Here is a 17,724-nt window from a genome sequence, read left to right as displayed (position 1 = left end):
CATTTACTTGAAGTAGGACTATAAGTACTAAATATAAGGTCTATAAGCTGTGAGTGCGGTGCTGTTGGATACCCGACATGCCATGTGACTGACCGCCAGATACTAGTAAACGACATTCGATTGTGCCGGTCACAGTGTAGCTGGGTTTTCACGAAAAAATGAAACTTATACGATTGTGAGAGAAGTTCAGAAACCACACTTACACATACACACACGCACGCACACACACACACACACACACTCACACACACACACACACACCTGTCCTGTTCTGTTGAGCTACTACCACAACTTGGCACAAGGATCGCATCGGCCCCAAAGGGGCAGTAGAGCGAAAGTGAGAGGTGTTGGCTTCGAGTTCACCTATCTCTACGGTGAACGCAACCTCGATCGAAAGTCATGCCAAACGGATTTATCTACCACGCGCGCGTGCGCGTATACAAAACGGAGGAAGGATTACTTACTCTCCCTGTAGGATGTATCTGTTGTATTCGTGAACAATGTCACTGATGTTTTTCCATGCATGTTTTTGAATAATTATGCGAGCATAACTTCCAACATCAAGCACATTCTTGCTTCTCATCAGCATGTACAAGTTTATGTTGGGCAGTTATGTAGCGTTTGTTTTACCGGCTGCGTTTGTTGGTGCTTGCAGGTCATTGGCATGCTGTCTGTTTCACAGAAGCTCGTGTAACAGGTTCACCGTACAGCTATAAATGCAATGTAGCGTGTCGAAGCCACTTCGGTATGACGTGATGCCTAATTTCCTGGTTGTACCAAAATTGCGAGTATGCAAGTGATCGTCAAGCCTGTCCCCTGTACAGTAGCCGTCTTGCCTTGTTACGCCTGGTTCTGACTTTGCGTTCTCGTATACTCCATGCAATGTTACAAGGAATACTGCTCCCTTCTCAAGCACTTCATTGGCAACAAAACGCTCGGCTATGCCCTGTAACTTTGCTGTGCGGTTTGTGCTTTGTCAATGTTGTGTACCAGTTCATGATCTGTGCTTGCTGGTCTGTTTGTTTTCTCTCGCACAATTGAGGCGCTGTAGCACAGTGTCGATCATCCTGCCCAGGCTCTGATTTCACGTACCACAGTACGGTTTCTCTTGTTGCTCACTGTAATGTGCATGATACAAGCTCCTTGGTACTCCATCATCACCTGGTGCTGTTGCTGCCATTGTTGGACCCTGCTGATATCCTTCTCGCAATGCCCGAACGTTGTTCCAACAAATGCACAACTCACTCTTAGTTGTCACATTCGGTTTGGTCTCGTTCCAGTCTTTCGAATTGAGTGAGTGCGTAAACTTGTATGAAGTGGTGAAGCAAAAGCCGTGCGCCGGCAAACATTCAATGTCCGGGTGTAATGACGCACCAAGGCGTCCAATTCCTGAGTGATTTTTGTGTGTCTAGCCTCTAGGTATCATACCATTATTTGTTTGGTTCAACCGTTTTGGATGCCCACTGCTATACCATTCACTGTATTATCATTTATGTGTGTATGTTATCCAAGAAATCTCCCATATTTTTGGGTGGACAAACCTCGCCATAAGTCAGTAACCTGGCATTTTGCACCAACAGAACTCCTAGGATATCAGCGCCATCTCAGTACCTGGGGACAGTTGTAAAGAAAAAGAAAAAATACCCTTGGCCCACAATGCCCCACTAAATAATCCGAAGGGTGTCGCGTAGACGACAATTTCCTTACCTTTCTTTCGTGGACGAAAAAAGACACTTCGCTTCGTCCGTTGCGCATAAAACGAAACATGAGGGTAGTGTTTATCAATTAGAATAGGTATCATGCACGAAGGAATGGCGAAAAGGTACTTTGCTCGAGCGCTGGTCGTCGTCTTGTTTGTCAATTTTGAGTCCCATTGAGAATTTTCTTCTCCAGACCTCTCAAATTTCCCGCGGTTGCAAATAAAAGTGCAACTTCTAGACGACTTTTTTGAATTTGGCGCACGGACTGTTTACGGGCAAAGCAAAGCACAAACATCACCATGTATCAGTACAGTGAGTAGTTAAACCCAACACGAATGAAAAATGTGGAATGGAATAAAAACAATATTTGTAAAAAAAAAATTAAAATTAAAATTCAATATCGAACACGAAAAAAAAAAAAAATTCATAATGCAATACCCGCACACTGTGTCAGTGATGGAACTCCGCTACCCGATCAACATGCAGAGACCACTCAATCACATGCTTAGAAGCCGCTCTCCACAATGGCCAAATGCCTCATCGCATTAACTGGACGATGGTAGGCCGAACGTGCACCGCGAATGCACATTATGGCTGCCCTGAGCAAAGCGAAGGACAAGCGACACCGCACATAGGCCATTAGCTGGGCATACGGTCGATCGGCAGTTGCCAGCAATGCACACAACCGCTTAATGAATGCAGTACACTCCGGAGCACAACAACCCGCCGTGGTAAAGACTAGAGGGGTAAATGAACCACGGTCGACATTGTTGATACGCTCGGGATACTCAGGGGCCGTTTACATGAGAAAAATAAGCCCGGGCTTATTCAACCCTAGGCTTACGATAAGCCCGCCTTGATCTGTCACCCAGTCATTTTAGAGCGCGCGTTTACATGGTCAGGCGGGCTTATTCAGCTCGCCCCGAGCTGAACTAGCCCTACCCTTGACCCCCGAGCTTATCCAACCCCCAGGGCTTATTTTGTCATGTAAACGGTGAAGAAGGGCTTATAAGCGAGTTTTTCCGTATTTTTCGATTTTGCCTCGTGAACCTGAGAGAATGTGGCCGTGGACAGAGCGTCTCTTTTATTTATTTCTTGGTATGTTTTCTTCTGTTTTTTTGTCCAGTGGAAGGTCCTACAGATTGTAGCCCATCCTTCACCTTCTCGAAAAATAAGTGACAATTGGAAAGGCAGTAGAAACCTGAGCTGGCATTTCTTGATCCAAATTTCATCAGACACGAACATTTACCACTGCGTTCATGTGCGATTTGAAAAATAAAATGCGCGCAGAACTCGCAGTCACTCACCTGAGCTCAGCCCCGTACAACCGTCATGTAAACGGTTGAAAAATAAGCCCGAGGCGAATAAGCCCGGGCTTATTTTCCTCATGTAAACGGCCCCTCGCTCTTCTTGCGGCGCTCATGTTGCTTCAAGATCACTGACGGGCTTGCTCTTGTATGATGCTGCATCCGGGTGGAAGACCCGGACATCGAAGAACGCATTCTGAGCCCGGGTCCAGAACCCACGAGCTCGGACATCAGCTCGGGCGTCGTTCGCGGTGTTTGTTGATGCCGATAAAAACACCTCGCCTGTGATCGGAGCAAGTACAGGCTCGACTGCCACATCTGAGCATACCTCCGTCAGAAGATCCGCCACGATATATCTTACTTCATTGTGGCGAATTGTCGGGAAACCTCCGCGGGGGCAAATCATCCGTGACAGTGTGACTTTTGGACCTAATTTGTTTTTCGGTACTTCTTTTCAATTATTTCTCCTTGAATGAATGCATAATCAAGTTCACAATACCAGTTTTTCATGAACACCAAAAAAGTAGCATCGAAAGGTGTGCCATTCAAATACAAGCTCTAGGAAATGATTAAACAGTTCGTCTTTCACGCTCCTGAACTATCCCTAAATACCATAAGTGACATCTGATTCAGACTTTATCTTGCTAAAATTCAACTCAAATCGTGTTAGCCATTCTGCGAGTTATCATGGGAAGCGCAGTGTTCGAAATGCTAAAAATTTCCAAGTACGAATCGGGAGTAGCCGGCGCACGACGCCGTCTGCTATTCACACTCAAAATGCAGCTGTTTTGTACGCTTGCGTCCCCATCTACGCCCATCTACGGTATGAAAAGTTGGATCGATCCCACTCTTCCCGTCGCTTCCCGATCCGTACGGCAGTACGGTTGCGTGGTATGCCCCCACATGAGCGCGACCCAAAACAGCGCCGTTGACTTCAGCGCCCCCCAAAAGCCCCATCCCCATAACTGGACATCCCCAAAACAGACCACCCCGTCAGCGCGCACGCTCAATACGGGTCGACTCATTTACACTCAAACCCAAAAGATGGACACTCGACTTGTCAAAGACTCAAATCATGATCAACTCGAAATGGCCAGTTCAGTATTGAAGGGCGATATTGCCTGGACTCAATTTATAATCAACTCTAGAAAGCAATGATGAACTAAAAAAAGCAATTATCGACTCAAAAACACCAGTTCAGTATTAAATGGCGATATTGCCTGGATGGACGTTAACAGGTCCAGATACAAATAGGTTGTAGTCCACGAACCACGAACCTTCCAAGTTGGAAGGTTGGTTTGCGCACTGGAGATGTGTTAGAGCTAGGTCTCGGGCCGCTGAATGTCTCAGTGGCCTGTCAGTTTCGTGCCCTATTATCGCACAGTCACTTTCTGACTGTTTATCATCTTGTTACAGTCGTGGATAGTTGCTGCACAAGTTCTAGGCCCCAGCGGCAAATGCTAGCACCCAAAGTAGCATAAAAGGGCCTTTTTGTGACTCCACACGATGCTAGCATAAACAGCAGTTTTTACCGGCATCCGATACATTTTTGGCAATTTTGGCATTCTGGATGTGGAATTCGGTCTAGATTACACTATGAAACTAGTATTACGGTACTACCACATTGATAATTGCATGCACTACATTCAATTTGTTTGCATTACCTAGTTGTGACCAAGACCCACATTGCCATTGGTACTTCTTGGTATTTGCTCTTTTGTTTTGCAAATATTTCCATAGCAACATGATGCCAACATCGCACCTTTAAAAACTCTTTTCACATACCTGCTTTGTGAGAATTCATAAATAGCACGGAACACCGTTTTCAACCCAAATGTTTCACCATTACCATTAATAGGTAGCATAATTCGTGTTGTCTAGCATCCAAATTAGCATCTTTCTGAGTTGTCAGCTAGCATCCCAAAAAGCATCTTGGCAACATTTAGCTAGCATCTGCCGCTGGGGCCTATGCACAACTCGTTCTCATGTGTTTCTTCTCTTTTTTGCATATCTTTTTTAAGAACGGGTTTCCTCCTGATATCCAACATCAAGAGTACATAACACTGGTTATGCACGCTTGCTAACATGAGCCTGCACATTATGGGTCACGTGTGTAATGAGCCGGCTTATATTCGGACGTTAACGTAATTGGTCGGGCCAAAATGGGGCGTGCAAGAGATGAGACGAGCTGTAGTGACACCGTGTCACATTAGGTCGCGCTGTACTGGGGGTGCTAATATGAACACGCGCCGTTTATGGTTGCGCTGTTTTGGGTGTTCACATTGGACGCCGTCAGACGGTCCCATCGCTTCCGTCGATCATTACGTCGTGTCCCAGCGCGCCCCATCGAATGTGAACTAGGCTTTACAAGTAGGGATAGTCTGGAATTTAGCTGGCTTTCCAAGTTGCGCTATTGCAAATAATGATCTGCTTTGATAGTAGTGACTGCTAATAATTGCCTGGGTTTATTATTATTATTATTATTATTATTTTTTCTTATTTTGTTAGGGATTTCCCAACAGGCAATGTTGCCTTTTTACTGGGAACCCTAAATGAGACTTTGTGTGAGCGCGAAACAAAGCAGGCGACTCGGCCAGGCGACAAGATGGAGGCAGCGCATTCCACCTGTCGGCACCAAGATACGCAATGGAATGGAAACCATACCGGGAGTGGCAGGCAGGCAAGACAAGAGCAGCTGTAGCTTGGCCCCGAGTTGTGGCAGCAGAATGTGGGCCAGTGCAGCGGGGAGTGAATAGGAGGCTGAGAAGTGGGCTAGATAAACCATGCAGACAGCGAAAGACAAAGACGTATTGCTTGAAATTTAAGCGTTGCTCTAGTGTGTAGATCTTGGTGTAAGCGTACAGGGTCTCAGTGGGAGTTCTGCGGTCAAGGGCAAATATTCTTTTAAGACTAGTACGGCTGGCTGTGATCAGCTGGTTGTATGAACGGTGAGATAGACAGTTAATGTAGGCAGAGCTAGCATACTCAAGGGTGGATTGAATAATAGATAGATAGAAAAGACGACGCGCTCTGTGGTTCAGGTTCTGCCTGGCATGCTTGTAGGCTCCGACCTTCTGCTTGACGGCAATGCAAACTCGCTCTACTTGAGCATCGAATGCCAAGTGCTCATCCACAATGAGGCCCAGGTATTTGGCTGTGTGCGCAGGATAGAGAGTGGAGTTGCGGCATGATATGGACACAGTGGTGGGTAAGGGACTAGTTGGGCGACGTAGTAGCAGAAATTGTGTCTTATCAGGGTTAAGAACCAGTCCCTTCCCTGTAAGGTAGCTGTCCAGAGCAGCAAGGTCCGCCGTGAGACGCTCCAACACAGTATCACAGTCACTATGCCGGACATAAAATGCAATATCATCGGCATATTCCTGGTCTTGGCTAAACCTAAAACAGGGTGTTATGTCGCGAATGTAGATACAAAACAAGACTGGGCCCAGAACGGAGCCTTGGGGCACTCCTCTGGAGCATGGGCGTGACTGTCCAAGTTCCTGATCAACTCTCACAGTTTGTATTCTGTCAGACAGGTAGCTACAAAACCAATTCAAGGCAACATCTCTGATGCCTGTGTCATGTAGACTCTGGATGAGGGCGGAGTGTGCCACTCTGTCAAAAGCTTTGCTCATGTCAGCGAAGATGACACCACAGTATTCGTTGCTATCCAATGCAGAAAGCCATCTGTTCACAGCTAGAGCCAAGCAGTCTTCGCAAGAGTGGTTGCGACGGTATGCAAATTGAGAGTCTGGTACGTGTTCAATGCCATTATCTGCGAAGAATTTCGTTATCTGGTCCAGTACTATTCTTTCTAATACCTTGGCACATATAGGCAGCAGCGAAACTGGGCGGTAGTTTGCCGCCAGATCAGGGTCTCCAGATTTCATAAGTGGACTTATGATAGCTTGCTTAAAGACGGTGGGGACATTACCAGTTTGGAGGGACTCGTTCACTATGTCCGTGAGGTACTCAGCAATAGCATCTCCACCATTCTTCAGTATGGATGGTAGCACGTTGTCTGGACCTGGGGATTTGCACAAATTAAGAGACTTCAGAATATCGGACACGTGTTGTACTGTCACTGGTTGGAAATTCGTGAGATGAGGTAGCTGCTCATTGTCTTCAGGTGGAATTTGTAGAACCCCAGGCCTGTTGGTGTCTTGAACAATGGCTGCAAACGTATCAGTCAGCGACGAAATTGATGCAGTGGGCTGGTTCCGGGTGGGTCTACGACCAGTCATGCCGTTAAGCAGACGCCACTGCCCTCTTGGGTCATTCCTTAGATCCTGGAATTTCTTGATTAAAAACTGTGACTTCAGTTGTCTGTTCAAGCGCTTTCCTTGACGCCTGGCTGCACGATACATTTGTTTAAGAGCTGAGTCGTCTGGCCTACGCTGAAGCTGTCGGTGTAAGTTCCTCCGTGTATGGTGCAGCTGCTGCAGTTCAGCAGTTGTCCAAGAGTGAGGTATAGGTTTAGGACAGATTGGGTATCTGACTAGCTGCACTGGAGCATGACGGTTAGTAAGGTCAGCTAGTGATGTCAGGAAAGTTTCGGCTTGAAGATGAATAGTTGCATCGTTGTAATTGACTGCCAGAAGTGCTCGGGCGTCCTCCTTGAACTTTCGGAAGTCGATTGCGGCAATACCAGGTTTTCTAATACTGCGATAGGCGTGCTTTTGAATGCGGTGCCAGCTGTGGAGATGGAGGTCAAACACTACGAGGTGATGGTCACTAAGGTCGTCCACGGCAGTGACTGAGGGCTGCTCATGGCAAAGCCCAGCTTCCAGTAGAACCAGGTCCAGGCACGTGTTCGATGGTAGCCGTGTTGGTACTGTGATGATATTGTGCAGACAGTGCTCTGCACAGAGTTGGTTGAGGTACTTGAGTTGAGGAGAGTGAGGCGGGATAGCATTCGTGTTAAAATCTCCCAGGATAATTCGCTTACTCTTTGGCACTGGCTGACTGTCCAATTGGGCACTCAGACAATCCCAGAAATCCACTCCAGTGCTGGGAGGCTTATACACGGAACTGACAATAAACTTCTCAGCTCTTGTGTCCTTTCCCTGACGGACTAAAATGTGGAGAGCTTCAAGCTCAGGGTGGCTACTAGCATGTACTACTGTTGCCTTCAGACTGGATGAAACATACAGACAGACACCACCACCATGAAGGGAACGGTCCTTCCTGTAAATACTGTATCCAGGGATATGGAGCAAGTGGTCGCTGACACTGCCATCCAGATGAGTTTCATTGATAGATAATATATGGATCTCATTGTCATGCAGTATTTCGTGGATTTGCTGAATTTTATGGCGCAGGCTACGAACGTTCAAATGGGCAATTGTTAAGCTAGGGTTCCCAGGAATGTCCTATGGCTGAGAGCTCGATGCAGGAGCAGGTAGATTGTCGAGTGCTAGTGGGACACCCTTCTCATCAAGAATGACATCATACGGGAGTTGGCATTTGACATCCTTACTTCTCAGATGTTTGTACTGTGGTAGTACTGTCTTCCTTTTTTGCAGCTGTTTTCGGGTAAGATCGTTGGAGAAGTATACAGGTGAGCCATCATCGAGTTTCAGGTCAAATCTCCTGCGATAAATTTCGCCTTTGATGGCATTCTTCTGGAACTTGATCCGTATTGGACGCGATTGTGTGCCCGTAGTACGCGCCGTGCCAAGCCTTTCCGTGGAAGATAAGGCGGTTTGGTCGACCCTCAGGGCTCTCGAGCAGATTTCCTCTAGTTTTTCCCCATCCATATCGGGAATTCCACGTACGATAGCGTACTGCTTCCGGTTTAGTCGCTCAGCTTCCTCTTGAATCAGAGCGGAAATATCAGGTGGAGCTAGTACTGTCGCTGTGGGTACGGGTGCGGGTACGGGACTGCCTTCAAGTGCAGCAAGTCGTTGTTCGAAAGATGACAGGGTCTTCTTCATCACGTCATACTCCTCCATGACCTTCTCCATCCTTGTCAGCACATCATCCATGAAACGATTGAGGGTCTCCTTACTGGCCGTCTGCTCGTTGCGAATTTCCTTCAGCATATGAGAAATCCGGGTTTGACGTTGGATTTTTCTTCAACCATCATTATCATAGATTTTCAATAAAGTTCTTTGATACAACAGCAACAGAAACAGCAGCAACAACAGCAGCAACAACAGCAGCAACAACAGCAGCAACGACAGCGACAACGACAGCGACAACGACAGCGACAGCGACAGCGACAGCGACAACGACAGCGACAGCGACAGCGACAGCGACAGCGACAGCGACAGCGACAGCGACAGCGACAACGACAGCGACAGCGACAGCGACAGCGACAACAACAGCGACAACAACAGCGACAACAACAGCGACAACAACAGCGACAACAACAACAACAACAACAACAACAACAACAACAACAACAACAACAACAACAACAACAACAACAACAACAACAGCAACAGCAACAGCAACAGCAACAGCAACAGCAACAGCAACAGCAACAGCAACAGCAACAGCAACAGCAACAGCAACAGCAACAGCAACAGCAACAGCAACAGCAACAGCAACAGCAACAGCAACAGCAACAGCAACAGCAACAGCAACAGCAACAGCAACAGCAACAGCAACAGCAACAGCAACAGCAACAGCAACAGCAACAGCAACAGCAACAGCAACAGCAACAGCAACAGCAACAGCAACAGCAACAGCAACAGCAACAGCAACAGCAACAGCAACAGCAACAGCAACAGCAACAGCAACAGCAACAGCAACAGCAACAGCAACAGCAACAGCAACAGCAACAGCAACAGCAACAGCAACAGCAACAGCAACAGCAACAGCAACAGCAACAGCAACAGCAACAGCAACAGCAACAGCAACAGCAACAGCAACAGCAACAGCAACAGCAACAGCAACAACAACAACAACAACAACAACAACAACAACAACAACAACAACAACAACAACAACAACAACAACAACAACAACAACAACAACAACAACAACAACAACAACAACAACAACAGCAACAGCAACAACTACAACAACAACTACTACTACTACTACCACTACTACTTGGGAACGGGTTTTTTCACAACACCATGAAGGAAGAGTCAAAGCAAAAAGACAACCCAATTTCGGAAATAAATAGAACACTCAATACTCAATTAAATTATATTATATAATTGAACGCAAAAGCTTCACAAGAAAGCGTTACCTATTAAAAAATACCCACCGGCATCCAAAAGCGAACGGTCACGCCTCTGCCCGTGTCAGCAGTGTCAGCAGAGCCGGCGGCAATAAGCTGCAATTGGGCTCCCGACCCTGCGGCGAATGTAGGAGGCCCTGCAGCCCCTAAAGGACGTGACTGCCCATCGCAGCAGGCAAAATGAAACCCGGGTGCGTAACTCACCCATCACAGCAGAATATACCAAGTCTTTGTTTTTGTCTACAACGAGAGCAGCTAGCGACTTCAGAAATATAGCAGTTTCCTTGCCCGCCACACCGAGGTCGAAAACACCAGTGGGGTGAATGATGCCCTCTCCACCTGGTTGACTCTGGCACCATACGCCGCCTTCTTCATTCTCTCATGTGTTCTCAGGTGGCTAAGGATTTCCGGCCGAGACAGCAAGGACGGCCCAAGGTCAGTGACCCTTACATCAAAAAAGGCGTCCTGCTGCCGCGACCAGAAACCCCTAGCCCGTATGTCCAGGCGTGCCTCTGGCTGAAGATTAGCGGAGGCGGCAGAGATTTCCTCACCGTGTAGCGGGAGCAGGCGTGGCTCGATCTCAACATCGGGCAGTACCTCCTGCAGTACGCCCGCCAGGAGGTCCTGAAGCTCGTTATGGCGAGCCGACGGATAGCCGCCGGTCGGGCACGTGAGGGCGTGGTGTGTGGTCATGGACTTCCCACAGACACAATGATCACTTACACCGTCCAGTGGGAGACCATATCGTATGCATAGCGCATTTCTAAAATCCGACTTCTTCAGCACGGTGCGGTTTGTCCAGGACGGCTGTGCTGTTAACCATGTTGAGACGCCTTTCTCATCCGCTACTGCGAGCAGCTGCCGCTGGACCGGTAAAAGGCTAGGGGAAAAGCCCCTCAGCCAGCTCTGTCTGCATCTGCTGGCATCCACCGATTTGTTCCTGGCGCTTTTGTCGGGCGATGCCTCGTGCCTCGCCAACGGCTTCTAGAACCGGATTGGCCATGCCCTCTGCGATGGCCACCATGCTCTGCGTGTTTTGGTCGGGACTGATGGCTGGAGAGTCTCGGACGCTCACGTTACGGTGGGCGTCGATCAGGTTCACCATTGACGCCGTGATGGCAAGTGATGCTTGATGGTCTGCCTATGACTTTGCTACCATAGGGATAGCCAGGCCCCCGAATCTTGTCGGGAGGGACAGAAGCTTTCTCAGCGAGCTGTCAGCTGCCATTCCCTGGCCCAAAAGGGCAGGAAGAAAATGATAATCCAATGCCTCATCTAGAGGGGCCAGGGTGACGGAGTTTATCGACGAGGCTCTCAAATGATAGGACCATTTGGACGATAAGCCCTTTGTTAGCACAGTGTAGGCGGCCTGGGGTTGCATTTCGGCCATTGCAGTGAGATTCATCAGCTCCCGTCGCCAGTTGTTGACGTACAGTGGCTGGCTACTACTACTACTGCCACTACTACATGGACTCCTGCCGAGGATGGACTCGACGCATTCCACCGCGGCCAGCTCCGTTCACTGATCGGCTTCGTCTGGCCTCAGAAGATCGCAACAACAGCACTCTACGACAGGTGCAAGGCAGAGCCGATCAGCCGCATCATCACCAGAGCTCGGTGGAGGCTATTTGGCCATATCCTTCGACTTCCCAGTGATGCCCCGCCGTACTAAGCATGGTCAGCTACTTTGAATGTGATGACCACAAGTGGAGAGGCCGCCCTCGCATCACCCTGCCGGTGAAGCTCGACGACGACCTCAACGGAGCTGCGTGCGGGCGATTGCAGAGGCTGGAAGATCTGGAGCATCTATCAGACGTAGCTGCATTTCGAAGCGAATGGAGGCAGCTACTGGATATGATCTGCGAGTAGAGGTTTCGGCGATGAAACCGCTCTGTCACCTTTTTCCCAGATCACGGAAATATCGCTCAATACACTTTAAAAATTCTATACACAAAGGATTTACAGCTACGTTTGTGCTTGTTGTCTTTATGGCTCCTATATCAACTGCTTCTCTTACCATGTCCAGCATAAGCGAACGTGTGGACTGCGGTTGTGCATGGGTGATTTGCACTTGCACTGTTGACGCTGCCGCGGGAATGCATTATAATAATAATGTACTACAACTATCTCTTATTGGCCACAGGCCGTGGCCATGGTGAGAATAAAGATGGCCCTAAAATCATCATTAATTTATACTCATGCATGTCGACTTATTATTTATTTAGGGGTCGTCCGTATTTTTTGAAAAATTAAAAAATCCGTCCTCAGGCAAAAAGAGGGTGGGTGGTCAAGAGTGCTGGCGGAATTTAATTTTTTGATTTTTCGTACTTTTTTTTTTTTTTTTTTTTTTTTTTTTTTGCTCCAGTGACTTTTATGATCATGTACACTTGTTGCACTGAGCTGACTGTGTACTGTACTGTAGACGTAGTGTAGGATCGATTGTCGCAAACACCAGTATCTACTATGATGACTTTTCATGTAGTTGTAGGACGGTGCATGGCCGTGACCTCGGTAGACCTACTACTCACTGTACTTAGCTACTAGTACTTGACACAGGTGCAGTCAATCAACATGGGGTCAGGATTTCTTATTAATTTTTCGAGCTGGGCATCGGTAAAAATCAAAAAATAATGGAAAAAAATGGGGGGTGGGTGGGTGGGTCAGAGACAATTTTGCACGAGGACGGATTTTTTAATTTTTCGAAAATTACGGACGACCCCTTACAAGTATTAATCGACGAAGAGGAAAAATGTACCAACAAAATGCATGATATGGCTTACCAAATGACTTCCACATGAAGTTGGTGTAGAAATTGGGATCATCAGCTCCCATATGCAGCATTACGTGTTTAAAGCCATCCATGACGTAGTCAATCCTCAGCAAATCTTATAACGGGTCAACTAAGTAGAGCCAACGGGAAACAACCACATGTGACAGACGTTTCAACGCTTTCGCCAATAAGCTCTCGGCAGTGTAAGAACGGTCAAAATTCCTCTGGGACCAACACCTGCAAGTCTTATGATAATCAGCTCGTCTGGGTCACGTGGGTTTGGTACGTTGTCTGGTGGCATACAATTAGGGTCCGGCGGATTCTGCGGCAGAAAAATTGGCAGAATTCGGTACTTTTTCTGGTAAGTTTCATGAATGTTTGGTATGTGGATAAAGAAATGGAGCAGAATCCGAGGAATTGCCCGCCATAAGGTTTGTATGGTTCTGCCAATTTCACTGCTTTTCGAGCAGAATCTACCACCTTTTGGAGCAGAATCCGCCGGTCCCTACATACAATACCTGATGGGGTACAGTATACGAGGTATAGACAAACGAAAAGTCCGATTTATTATACATGTAATACGATTATTACAATGCGCCCAGTCATCTTGTAGATCTACACACATGTACACTCATTTTTTGCTATTCAGTCACGTGGGTCTAACTGAAAATCAGCACAAAGAACCGTTCTTAGAATGATCAAACCATTGGAATGATGACCAGTGTGTAAAGATGCATGTACATGCACGATGTCGTGTACATGTGCATGTGCATGTACATGACATCGTGCATGTACATGCACATGCACGATGTCATGTACAGTCAAATCTGTCGTAAGCGACCGCCCCTTGGTGCAAGAAAAAGCGGTCGCTTTCGGCAGATGGTCCCTTACTCCTTAAGGGCGCGTTCAGACTGGCGTAAAAAACAAGCGGAATGTGAAAGTTGTCAAGGTGAATCGCTCACGTGACGTTCCCGCCAGCGTAAACACGGAAAAGGTTTCCCACCACTCTGCAGGCCAGTGGAATGCAGATTCCGGCGGAACGCGGCGCTTTTGATATCCTTGCAGCACATGTTCCGTCTTTTCGTTTTATTTCAGCTTCTACTCTTGCAGTCTGACTGCATGCTTTTGAGTTTTGAGTTTTGACTTCTAGACTGCCAACTTCTCCCATCATGCCGAAATCTTTGTTCGATTCAGCAATGCAGAGGGAGTTCATGGAGCTGTACGTGGTGATTTTTGCGGGCCGCTCTGCAGCCAGTGCAGGCAAAACGTTACTGCGAACGAGAAGCATACTCTGATCGCGAAACGGATGAATGCCACGCAAGCACCAAACACTCCGGACATAGTATTCTTTCCGTCGACAAGCACAAGCAAAAGCACAATGATCCAGTATCTCAACAGACTGAATTAGTTTATTTTGATATCCAACTCAAACTGAGTCAACTCAAGTTTTTCAAATGTCGAAGCTTCACATGTACTGGCCATTCCAGCGGGATACACGTGCAGTGTGATTGCGATTCCCGGGATTACGCTGCAGCTTTCCGGCGGCTATTCACGCCAGTCTGAACGCGCCCTAACGCGCCCTAATTACGGCAGATGTATGGTAAATCCGGCATACCAGGTATATGCTTCCATGTACTCAAATCGACGAGAATAATGTTATTTTTAATAATTTTATTGGATATTCAACGACGACCATACCCATAGTACGCGTATGCGACACGACAGTAGATCGACACTGCCTGGACTTGAGAGCTACAGCACAGCCTCAGTACAGGCCAGGCGCCAGTCGATCGCACTTGCCATTCAATTGCGTATCTTGGTGCTGACAGGTGGAATGCGCTGCCTCCATCTTGTCGCCTGGCCGAGTCGCCTGCTTTGTTTCGCGCTCACACAAAGTCTCATTTAGGGTTCCCAGTAAAAAGGCAACATTGCCTGTTGGGAAATCCCTAACAAAATAAGAAAAAATAATAATAATAATAATAATAACTTGCAAGACAGCGCATTTTCACACTTTGCAGTTGACAGCGCACTGGCAAGTACAGTTTCGCACCTTACTGAACCTGGGTCGCGGTCGCTTACAGTTACAGCAGATTTGAATGCAGCCACCGTACCGTGCATGAAATCGCGGTCGCTGGTCGCGCACAGCAGATGGTCGCTCTGGACAGATCAGTTTGTATGTGAAACCGTCGCTGCACGGAAAATCGGTCGCTAACGGTAGATGGTCGCCCTCAGCAGAGGTCGCTAACGGCAGATTCGACTGTACATGTACATGTACATGCATTAATCCCATGTACAATGTCCATATACATGACTACTGCCCACATTGTCTATTTTCATAGCTGATCTTTTAAACATTTCTGAATTTTGCGCCTTCGTCGATTTTTCATCTATTTTGTTGTTGGAACTCATGTTTTGACAACCAATCATTAGGCAAATTTAACTCTGATACCGAGCCAATAAATGTAATCAAAATAGAGGAAATCACATGGAAACGAGTTATGAAGCAACTATCCACGACGTCTTTATCCACTGACGATGTTGTTCAGAACAACGAAACGTCTGGAGAAGTATCGTAAAAATTTCTATCGTTATTAAATGTTATCAAATATACCACTCTTTGGTCTAGAAAGAATACTTTTTGATATTACAATGAGAGTGAATAATCAACGGCTTGTCCACCAACTCTTATCCACGACTGTAACAAGATAAAAAGACAGTCAGAACGTGCGATAACAAGGCACAAAACTGACATGTTGCTGAGACATTCAACGACCTGAGACCTAGCTCTCACATACCTGCAGTGCGCAAACCAACAGCCTTCCAGTTTGGAAGGTTCAAGGTTATGGCCGGACCAATGAGGGGAAGGTGAGCGCAGCGAAAATGTGCACAAGCTAAGTCCCACGGCAGCAAAGAATGCCGACAGTTACAGGATCATGCCGGGACCAGTTTTATATTAAAATAACATGACTGGAGGTGTTTGAGAGCCAGGTCTAAGGTCGTTGAATGTGTCCGTAGCGTGTCAGTTGTGTGCCCTATAACAGGTGTCCTCCACAAATATCAATTTTTTTAGATACGATATTCGTTCGTTTGGGGGGTGGGGGGGGGGGGGTTGGGCCCTGTCCGTCTTGTCTTTGTGAAAAAAAATATCGAACTCTATCTATGGACGGGCACTAGGGACCGGCGGATTCTGCTCGAAAAGGTGGTAGATTCTGCTCGAAAAGGCGGCAGATTCTGCTCGAAAAGCAGTGAAATTGGCAGAACCATACAAACCTTATGGCGGGCAATTCCTCGGATTCTGCTCCATTTCTTTATCCACATACCAAACATTCATGAAACTTACCAGAAAAAGTACCGAATTCTGCCAATTTTTCTGCCGGCAGAATCCGCCGGACCCTAACGGGCACTGTGCAAACTTGTAGTTTATGACCTTCACAAAGTAAACGTCAACCTCTTGAACATAGCCAAGGCAAGGTTGTGCGACCGCGGCAACGTAAATCTACACTGTAGGTTAGGGACCGGCGGATAATGCTCGAAAAGGTGGCAGATTCTGCTCGAAAAGCAGTGAAATTGGCAGAACCATACAAACCTTAGGGCGGGCAATTCCTCGAATTCTGCTTCATTTCTTTATCCACATACCAAACATGCATGAAACTTACCAGAAAAAGTACCGAATTCTGCCAATTTGTCTGCCGGCAGAATCCGCTGGACCCTACTGTAGGTGTATAGTGAATTTAGAGTTGCAGCTGGTCACGTTTCATGTGGAAACTGCACTTCATTAAAAAATATCGATCCTCTACATAAAGAATGTGTATGTTCGTTTTGAGAGGGGAGGGAGTCTGGGGTCTGGGGAGAAATGAACAAAATATCCTCTTGAAAAATATATCGATATTTACGGACGGCCCTAAATAAATATCGCACATTCTGGCTCCCTTAATATTATCTGATACAGTCGCGGATAGTTGCTTCATAACTCGTTTCCATGTGATTTCTTCTATTTTAATAATCATTAGGCAACTGTTTATTTTGCAAATTTATTGTCTAAAATGAATTCCACCTGAGTTAACTTAGCATATCACCCCAAAATTTCATATGGCATTCAATTGACCGTAACTTTGGTGTCTCTCAATGGATTTGAGTGAACCTTTCACCACACACTCCTGCCACTATGCTGGCCCTCTGGACATGATTTAAAAGTTCTTGCGCCTCACTGACAGGCTTTCCAGGCCGGAAAAAACTCAAAATTCCGGCATAGTGCCACGGTGTGCGAGCCACCCAGAAGCCAAAAAATGCATTTACGATTTTTTCACATTTCCTTGCCCATTCTGTCCGTGCGCGGGATCCAAACCTAAAAAAGTCCAGAAGCAGCCATGGGTGGTGGGATAGGGCTACACAACCCACAGCGCTTCAAACCAAATCCAGGATACCCTCAAAAATCGGCAAAGACCACCACTCACGTTCCACTACTGCCTATACCGAATCCTACCTGACTTCTTGACACGACCCAAACTTGCCAAAGTCACTAAATCATCGTCAACTACTATAATCAAGCCACATATCTGCAACGTCACGAGGGTGCTGGCTAGGGAGGGCCCAAATATGCTCAAAAATTTCGCATATTATGCTTTTCGCATATTGGCCACTTGCTTCAAAATATGCTTCGAAATCACACAAAAGCAGAAAAATGCTCAGAATATGCTCGAAATATGCTCGAAATATGAACTGATATCAGTGATAATTATGCGAATTCTTTGC

At 46.9% G+C, this 17,724-nt stretch overlaps 2 long non-coding RNA genes and 1 pseudogene across 3 annotated transcripts in view; 2 read left to right on the top strand and 1 right to left on the bottom strand.

Moving 5' to 3' along the window:
- Positions 1-1,353, top strand: part of LOC135811835 (uncharacterized) — a 2,832-nt gene extending 1,479 nt beyond the window's left edge. Inside the window, exon 2 of the long non-coding RNA XR_010552701.1 lies at positions 656-1,353. This is a non-coding gene — a long non-coding RNA (uncharacterized LOC135811835). The remainder of the gene's footprint in view (positions 1-655) is intronic.
- Positions 1-10,179, top strand: part of LOC135812360 (putative uncharacterized protein DDB_G0271606) — a 15,650-nt pseudogene extending 5,471 nt beyond the window's left edge.
- LOC135811836 (uncharacterized) overlaps positions 1-17,724 on the bottom strand; it is a 35,559-nt gene that overhangs the window by 12,731 nt on the left and 5,104 nt on the right. For both annotated transcript variants that reach the window (XR_010552703.1, XR_010552702.1), the window contains exon 2: positions 12,983-13,102. This is a non-coding gene — a long non-coding RNA (uncharacterized LOC135811836). The remainder of the gene's footprint in view (positions 1-12,982; positions 13,103-17,724) is intronic.

The sequence above is a fragment of the Sycon ciliatum genome, chromosome 3 (genome assembly GCF_964019385.1).
Source record: "Sycon ciliatum chromosome 3, ocSycCili1.1, whole genome shotgun sequence".
NCBI classification, from domain to species: domain Eukaryota; kingdom Metazoa; phylum Porifera; class Calcarea; order Leucosolenida; family Sycettidae; genus Sycon; species Sycon ciliatum.
The sequence above is the reverse complement of the archived record's forward strand: the minus strand, read 5'-3'. Positions and strand labels throughout refer to the sequence as shown.